Consider the following 9,612-nt stretch of genomic DNA (forward strand, 5'->3'; position numbering starts at 1 on the left):
GGAGAACAGTCCTGGGTGTTCATTAGAAGGACTGATGTTGAAGCTGAAACTCTAATACTTTGGCTACCTGATGCAAAGAGCTGACTCATTTGAAAAGACCCTGATACTGGGAAAGATTGAGGGCAGGAGAAGAAGGGGACGACAGAGGATGAGATGGCTGGATGGCATCACTGACTCAATGGACATGAGTTTGGGTGAACTCCAGGAGTTGGTGATGGACAGGGAGGCCTGGGTTTCTGCAGTCCATGTGGTTGCAAAGAGTCAGACATGACTGAGCGACTGAACTGAATTGAACTAAAGGTGGATATTGTCCTTGCAAGTGAAGAAAACCTTCTGGGAGAATTTTCATATAAAAATTATGGCCTGTTCCCTTAGCTTGTCAAAGACTGATGACCACAGTGATGGATACTGTTTTCTTCCTTGTGAGAAACTTTGACCTTCTAAGCATCATAGGGTAGAAGGAGTCCTATGGTTCAGTGTCAGTGAGGCATCGAGGAAAAAGAAGGTGAGGGTTGAATCACCTTTGTCTCAATTCCTTTCAAACTTCAGACTGTATAAATTGAGGGTTCTGGGGAACACCACCTATTTACTGTTCTTTTCAGCCCAATCCTGAACAGAGCCTGAAGAGAAGGAAGAATGATGTGCAGAGACACTGGGAGTCTACCGGTATTTTTTAAGCACAGAGACAAACAAGAGGAGTAAGGGCAGAAAGAAGAAAATGAGGAATCTGCGGGAATAGTCATTACAAGTCTTGTATTTTGGATGCTTTGATGAGTCTCTTTAGACAACCCTGTGGTTATAAAAAGATCCAGCTCTCACTCGGGAAACAGGGAAAGTCCATGAAGGTCCATTGTGAATCTGAGTTTCTGCCCCTGTTCCTACAGATCACGACTGTGTAGTAAATGAATATGGAAAATGCGCCCTCTGTGACTGAGTTTATCCTTATGGGATTGACAGAACAACCTAAACTCCAGCTACCTCTGTTTTTCCTGTTTCTGCTGAACTACATGATCATTATGGTGGACAATTTGTGCTTAATGAATCTAATTTGTCTAAATTCACACCTGCACACCCCCATGTACTTTTTTGTCTTCAATCTCTCTTTTATTTATCTTCATTACTCATCTGTCTTTACCCTCAAAATTCTAATGAGCTTTATTTTTGAGAATATGCTATCTCCTTTACAGGATGTGTGTCTCAGCTCGTTTTCTTCTGCTTTTTTGTAGCTCTGAGTGCTGTGTGTTGACAGCCATGGCCTATGATCGCCATGTGGCCATCTGTAAGCCCTTGCTGCCCACAATGGCCGTGTCCCTCAGGTGTGTTCTCTGCTGATGTCTGGTTCATATGTGATGGGGTTTCCTGGAGCCACGGTCCACACAGGGTGTATGATGAGGCTGAACTTTTGTGATTCCAACATCATCAACCATTTCATGTGTGACATCTTCCCGCTTCTACAGCTCACCTGCAGCAGCATTTATGCCAACAGGATTTTAGTTTCTGCTGTTGTGGGGACAGTTGTAATAGTATCTAGCCTCATTATCTTTATTTCTTACACTTTGATTCTTTCCAATATTCTTCGTATACCATCATCTAAAGGTTGGTCCAAAGCCTTGAGCACTTGTTTTCCCATATTACAACAGTTGGTCTATTTTATGGATTTGGGCTGCTCACTGTCAAACCATCATCCTCTGGGTTTGTGGAAAAGGGAAACTTTTTCTCACTCTTTTCCACCAATGTGGTACCCGTGCTGAACCCTCTCATATAGCCTCAGGAACAAGGATGTCAAAATTGCTGTGAAGAAAATCCTGAAGAGAATTACAAACTGAACCAAACCATTTAGGCCACCTTTTCTTTGTTGTCTTTCTTTTTTTCCTGCTCGTTCTTTTTTCACATTTTCCTTTGTCTTCCTCATGTCTTCTTGACAGGATTCGTGCCTAATGTCTGATGCCTATTCTTCTCTTGCCCCATAATGTAACACTGTGGGCCTATTTGGCTGGAGAATCATCCTCAGCCCTAAGTGATCCCATAGCATTTGGAGAGTAGGGACCAATAACCTTTCCCACCTGATGATAACACTACTATTTCCCTTGTGTGTCAGCTCATCCAAGGTATGCCATAGAGTAGTATGCTGTTTGACCATTTTTTTTCTTTCTTGCTTTCAATTACATAGAGCCCTTTCCTGTATCAGTGCTGTCATTAGTTACCACTCCATTAACACAGAGAAGTAATGACAAAAATGTGGACACGGTAAAGATGTAAAAATTCCCAAAAACTTTCTGGATTTTCTTTTAGTAATAGCTCCTGTTCTGTATTTTAGGTGCCACATAAAAAAAGATAATGAAACTGAATAATTTGTTGAACCATAATTCTTTTATTCTTGAGGGTACTTGAGAATGAATAAGCTAAACTATTCTATCTACCTTTCTCAATCCACACCAATAAAAATGCCTGTTTTTAGTTTATTGGTCAATTGATATGTTGTCATAAACATAATTGAAATTGTTATCAACTTGCCTATCAGTGGATTGTAATTGTGATTAAAAGTTGCACAGTGGTATATTTGACTACAGAGTATGTTATCAAACATAAGGTCAGGATTCATTGTCTAACTATGTAAGAGGGCTTCCCCTTTGCAAAAAAAGATGTGTTTCCCACTTTTCAAAAGACAACAAAAGTATTTGGCAGAAATATTGTCTTGTTGATATTTACTCTTTTAGTTCATAAATTTGACTCCTTCCTCTATTAGAGGAAAATTTAAATCGGTAGAAAATAATGTGTTATAGAATTTTACAAATGGTCTAAAAAATAAATCTCCTTATCTGATTTTTCTTTGCTGAGGAAACAGTTCTGTGACTTGCTCAGAATCACACAGCTAAAATTGCAGAGACAGTTTTTGCAGCCACTGTTCATCTTGTGAAAAAAATGGAAGAAAGAACTGTGAAGGGCCAGAGAGAACTTCTGGAGAGTTGTTTCTGAATGAGCTTGAAAGTGGGAATTTTCCAGTGTGGAGTTATCTCAGAAAACTAGAAATAGAAATACCAAATGTCCAGTAATTCCACTCCTGTATATATATCTTAAAAATATGAAAGCATTAATTCAAAAGATATTTGTACCCCAAAATTCAGTGCAGCATTATTTACAGTTGCCACGATATGGGAGTATCCTAAATCTCCGTCAACAGATTGAAGGGATAAGATGTGGCAAATATATACAATGGAATATTACTCATCCATCAAAAGAATGAAAAATTCCCATTTACAGCAACATCAATGGACTTGGAGGGTATTATGCTAAGTTATTTAAGTCAGGCAAAAAAGATAAAGATGATATTACTTATATGTGAAATCAGAAAACTGTAAAAAATTAGTGAATACAGCAAAAGAGATATAGACTCATTGATGTAGAGAACAAATTTGTTTATCTGTGGGGAAAAGGAAGTGGGAAGAAACAATAAAAGGATAGGAGATTAAGAGGTATAAACTATTATGTATAAAATAAGCTTTAAGGATATATTGTACAACACAGGAGATATAACAAGTATTTTTATAATAACTATAAATGGAATGTAATCTCTAAGAATTGTGAATCACTATATTGTACATCTGTAACTCATATAATATTGTACATAACTACACTTCAATAAAATAAGTTAAAAGAGAATTTTTGATCAGTAATTGATATTTCATTCATAAAACCTGATAGAAAAATTACATTCCACAAACAAGCACATATTTACATTAGAATTTTGATGATTTTATTTGGAAATGTTATCTAGTAGATAAAATCATATCATAATTCATCTTTAAATATAAGAATATTTTCAATTTTTAGATAATTATGTTAATATGATAAAGGTTGAAAATACCTGTTTTTCTTTTTTATCATCAAACATAACAGACTTACTAGATGTTCCCTGGACATTCATTTATGGTTTAATAAATAATTAAACATTTGACTTAATATCTACCATGGTCATAAAATATTTCCAACATAGTTGATTCAGTACTTATAGTTATATTTTCCCCCATGTGTATTTGTTGTAAAAAATCTAGCTAAATGTTATGAGATAGATAAGTTTTGAATTTAGTCAAATTAGTGTGAGTGAATTTGGTGCTGTCATTGATTTTGCTGATTGTCTTTTTACTGGAAAAATTATTTGTATAAATAGACCTATTTATAATTAAAAACTGTGATGACATATAGCTTTGTGAGTTCTTGCTAGTCTTCTTAATTAAATACTTGGTAGACATACTTTAAGAGTACACAGAATCATGTAAATATTGTATACAAAATATTTTGGAAATAAATTATTTAGATAAGATTAGATAGCTATATTGGAGAAGGCAATGGCACCCCACTCCAGTACTTTTGCCTGGAAAATCCCATGGACAGAGGAGCCTGGTAGGCTGCAGTCCATGGGATCGCGAAGAGTCAGACACGACTGAGCGACTTCACTTTCACTTTTCACTTTCATGCGTTGGAGAAGGAAATGGCAACCCACTCCAGAGTTCTTGCCTGGAGAATCCCAGGGACAGCGGAGCCTGGTGGGCTGCTGTCTGTGGGGTCGCACAGAGTCGGACACGACTGAAGTGACTTAGTAGTAGTAGTAGATAGCTATATAGGTCTTTCATTCTAAATGTTCTCTTGCCAGTTCTATTTACCTCCCTTGATTCCTGTGCCTGAAATCTTACATCAGGCCACTCAAAATATAGTATTAACTCCTTTTGGTTTGTCCAAGACTCTTTTATTATAATTTTCTAACTGCAAACATCTTTGCATGCTGGAATTTATTTTTAAATGCATTTTTATTGAAATATAGTTGATTTATAACATTATTTTCAGGTGTACAGCATAGCGTTTCAGTGTTTTTACAGATCATACTCCAATAAAATTATTACAAGGTAATTGTATAATTCCCTGTGCTATAAAGTAACTCCTTGTTGCTTATCTGCCTTATACATAGTAATTTTCATTTCTTAATCCTGTACCCTCATCTTGCCTCTCTCCCTGCTAGTCACCTGTAATTTTTTTACTTTGTTTGTTTTATATTTTAGATTCCCATGTAACTGGTATCTTATTCTATGTTTCTATATGAGATATTTCACTAACCATAAAATTCTCTAGATCCTTCCAAGTACTTGATGCTTTCTTTATTTTTTTCAAATTTTTGTTTTGTATTGGTGTATAGCTGGTTAACAGTGTTGTGGTAGTTTCAGGTGAATGGCCAAGGGACTCAGTCACAAATATACATGTTCCCATTCTCCCCCTAATCCACCTCCCATCCTGGTGGCACATAACATTGAGCAGAGTTCCATGTGCTATACAATAGAAAACAAGGTTATTTATAAATGAGTCAAAGACCTTAACAGATATCTAACCAAAAAGATAAACAATTGACAAATAAGCATGTGAAAAGATGCTCAACATCATATGGCATCAAGAAAATGCAAATGAAAGCAACAATGAAATAGAACCACACAGATATAAAGAACAAATTCATGGTTGCCAGGGGAAGGGAGTGGTGGTTGGAGATGGATAGATTGAAAGTTTGGTATTAGCATGTGCAATCTATTATATAGGAAATGGATAGACAAGGCCCTACTGTATAGCTCAGGGAACTACAGTTGCTATCCTATAATAAACTATAATGGAAAAGAATATGAAAAAGAATATATATACAGAGATATGTATAACTGAATCACTTTGCTATTCAACAGAAATTAACATAACATTATAAATCAATCATGATTTAATAAAATGAGATACTTTTTAATAAACGAGATACTAGTGCACGATATTAGAATGGCTGAAATCTGGAATATAAACAACATGAATTCCTAGAGAGAATGTGGAACTACAGGAACTCTCATTCATGGATGATGGGAATTCTGAATGGTACAGCCACTTTGGAAGTCAGTTTGGCAATTTCTTACAAAACTAATCCTACTTTTACCATGAGATCCAGAAATTACACTTCTTGGAATTTACCCAAATTAATTGAAAACTTACATCCACATAAAAACCTGCACATGGATCTTTATAGCAGATTTATTCATAATCACTTAAACCTAGAAGCTAATAAAATACCCCTCAGAAGGTGAGTGGATAAATAAACTGTGGCACATCCAGACAGTTATATTATACAGCACTGTAAAGAAATGAGCCATCAAGCTATGAAATGACTGGAGGAAACTTAATTCATATTACTAAATGAAAGAGTCAATCTGAAAAGGCTACCTACTATATGACTCCAACTACATACCATTTTGAAAAAGGCAAAACTATGGAGACAGTAAAAACATCATTAGTTGCCAGGGGAGAGAAGGATCAGAGCACAGATTAATTCTTAGACAATGAAACTACTCAGTATTATACTATAATGGTGGATATATGTCATTATAAGTTTGTTCAAACCCATATAATATACATCAAAAGAGAACCTAAAGTAAGTGATGAGCTTTAATGGTAATGATCTAGGGGAATTGATGCTTTTGAATTGTGGTAATGGAGAAGACTCTTGAGAGTCCCTTGGACAGCAAGGAGATCAAACCAGTTGATTTTAAAGGAAATCAACCCGTAATCATTGGAAGGCTGAAGCTCCAATACTTTGGCTACCCAATACAAAGAACCCACTCATTGGAAAAGACCCTGATCCTGGAAAAGATTGAGGGCAGGAGAAGAAGTGAGTAACAGAGGATGAGATGGTTGGATGACATAACTGATTCAATGGACATGAGTTTAAGCAAACTCCGGGAGATAGTGAAGTACAAGTAAGCCTGGTGTGTTGCAGCCCATGGGGTTGCAAAGAGTCAGATATGCCCTTAGTGACCGAATAACAGCAAAAATGTATATATACATATATATATATATACACATGTGTATATATATGTATACACACATATATTTAATGGCAAAGTATCATATATAATATTTTTTAAAGCTGGGCTATATATGTATATATTAATATGCATAATATATAACTCAGCCAATAAAAATAATGAAATCCTGCCATTTGCAATAATGTGGTTGGTCCTAGAGAATATTTTTTAGTGAAATAGGGCAGACAGAGAATTACCAATATTGTGTTACCACTTATATATGGAACATAAAAAATAAAAAGGAAAAAGTTAATATAATAGGACAGGAACAATCTCACAGATACTGAGATCAAAGTAGTGGTTATCAGTGGGGAGAGGGAAGATGTGACAGACAGTAAAGGAAGGAGGGGATTAAGAGATACAGATCAGTATGTATAAAATAAAGATATATGGATAGAGAATCAGTCAGTATTTTAATATAGCTTTAAATGGAGTATAACCTATAAAAATATTGAATCACTATATTGTGCATCTGAAACTTACAACATACTGTAAATCAACTACACTTCAATAAAAAAAAATTCTGTCTTTGATTTCTTATAACTTGATTGTAAAGTGTGTTTTTCTGTTGATTTCTTTGGGATCCTTTTTGTTTCCTGGTTCTGGATATACATTTCCTTGCACAGATGCAGGGATTTTTCAGCCAATTTTTCTTCAAGAAACATTTTGCTTCATTTCTCACTTTCTTCTTCTGAATCTCTATAATGCCTATATGGTCCAGGTGACATTTTTCATAAATCCCTTAGGCTTTACCCACTATTTTTCATTCTTTTTTATTTTTCCTCCATTTACTGAATTATTTCCAATTCTTTTTTCCCCCAAATTTTAGACTCCTTTCCTCAGTTTGTTTAGTCTGCTGTTTTGAATTTTTAGTGAATTATTCCGTTCAGTTATTGTGTTTTTTGGATTCATAAAGATTCATAAAGAATGTTCTGCTTGGTATTCATAACACTAAAATTCTCACTTTGTTCATGTATTGTTTTGTGACTACAATGAGCATCTTTATGGCAGTTAAATGAAATCTCTGTCATGTAAATCATGTATCCATTTCATTAGGGCCACTTTTTAGGCTCTTTTGGAAAGACTTTTTTTTTTAAATGTAATTGGACTTTCCTTCATTTTACCTTGACTTTCTGCATTTGTGTCTATATATAGACAAATAGTAACCTGTTTTAGTCCTCATGAACTGGCTTTGTACTGGAGAAGACCCACATCATTAAGCCTGGCTAGAAAAAGCAAACCTCTTTAACTTTGTAAAAGTACAATCCACTTTATTTTTAGTGGCTCTCAGGTACTTGACAAGGGCACCCCACTCCAGTACTCTTGCCTGGAAAATTCCATGGACGGAGGAGCCTGGTGGGCTGCAGTCCATGGGGTCGCTAAGAGTCAGACACGACTGAGCGACTTCACTTTCACTTTTCACTGCATGCATTGGAGAAGGAAATGGCAACCCACTCCAGTGTTCTTGCCTGGAGAATCCCAGGGACGGGGGAGCCTGGTGGGCTGCCGTCTATGGGGTCGCACAGAGTCAGACAGGACTGAAGCGACTTAGCAGCAGCAGCAGCAGCAGAATCCCATCAGGCTCTTAAAACAAAGAAGACTAAAGTCAATTCCTCAAGCAGCCCCCAGATAAATCGGGTCATTGGATGTACAAAGCACATTTTCCTTAATCAAGGAGAAGCTGTAGGAAAAGTATTTTCTACAGCTAGCTGTGTTAAGCCAAGGGGAGGTGAATTCTAGCCCAGACTGCTATCTCAATTCTTTCTCTCACCTCAGGCAGCTAAACTATGCCATACCTTATGTCCCCTCAGCTTTCTGGCACAGGCTATCCTGAAGCCAGTCTTCACAACAGCCTCTAGAAAAATTGGGGCTTTGAATATGTTGTACATCTCTTTCTCTCCCCAGGAAGATCTGGGAACTGGGGGAAGTTTGTTCCAGTCATGTGGTTTTGGACCACCATAGGTATATGGCAAGAGTTTATTTTGAAATTTCTAACAACTTCAACATAACTGGTATCATGCTCAAACCATGTGCAGGATCCTTTTAACTAAGTTTTGGGTTTCTTACGAAGGGAATTTGTACAGAAATTGTTTTTGAATCAGTGTGGTCATACAGAGGAGGAGATTCTGGGGCTTGGTCTTCTGCGTGTCACTAATGGGAAATGGTTGTCAATTTTGGCTTGTCCTTGGAGGGTTAACAATCCCTGCAGTGAAGGAAAAACTTGAATGAAATGTTGATTGCATAATGAACAAAAGACACATTGTGGTCTAGGTGTAAATATAATCCCCTTAGTTACCTATTACACCCAGAAACTGTTCCCTGGGGGAAGAGACTGAGGAAGCTGCTGCCCTTTTTATATCTGAGTACATTATACCATTGCACTCACAATATATCTTTTGTGACTTACTGCGTGGCAAGAATGGTATTAATAGAGGCCATTATTGCTTTCTGCTCCTTGATAGAGTGAAAAGTCATACTCAAGATGATGATCTATAATTCTGAGTATACTTTCCAGGAAATATCAGAGATTAATTGCAGGTGGCATTTTCTTAGAATCAAAGAAACCAAAACCTATGAATCTGAAGTTGACCTTCCTGGATCAGGGGTATAGCAATAATAAGAAGAAAGAATTTGGATTTTCTGTCTTATGGAGGGTGAATTTCTGAATTCCATTTATATTCGCCTTTTCCTTGTTTGAGATGGAGACCAAGGATCTTATATAAGACAGTTTCTT

At 36.4% G+C, this 9,612-nt stretch overlaps 1 pseudogene; it reads left to right on the forward strand.

The window, feature by feature from the left end:
• Positions 1–902: 902 nt before the first annotated feature.
• On the forward strand, positions 903–1,826 carry LOC147342300 (olfactory receptor 8C8-like; annotated as a pseudogene).
• The last annotated feature ends 7,786 nt before the right edge of the window (positions 1,827–9,612 follow it).

The sequence above is a fragment of the Bos grunniens genome, chromosome 29 (genome assembly GCF_055505025.1).
Source record: "Bos grunniens cultivar Pamir isolate PY7600 chromosome 29, Bosgru_T2T1.0, whole genome shotgun sequence".
NCBI classification, from domain to species: Eukaryota; Metazoa; Chordata; class Mammalia; order Artiodactyla; family Bovidae; genus Bos; species Bos grunniens.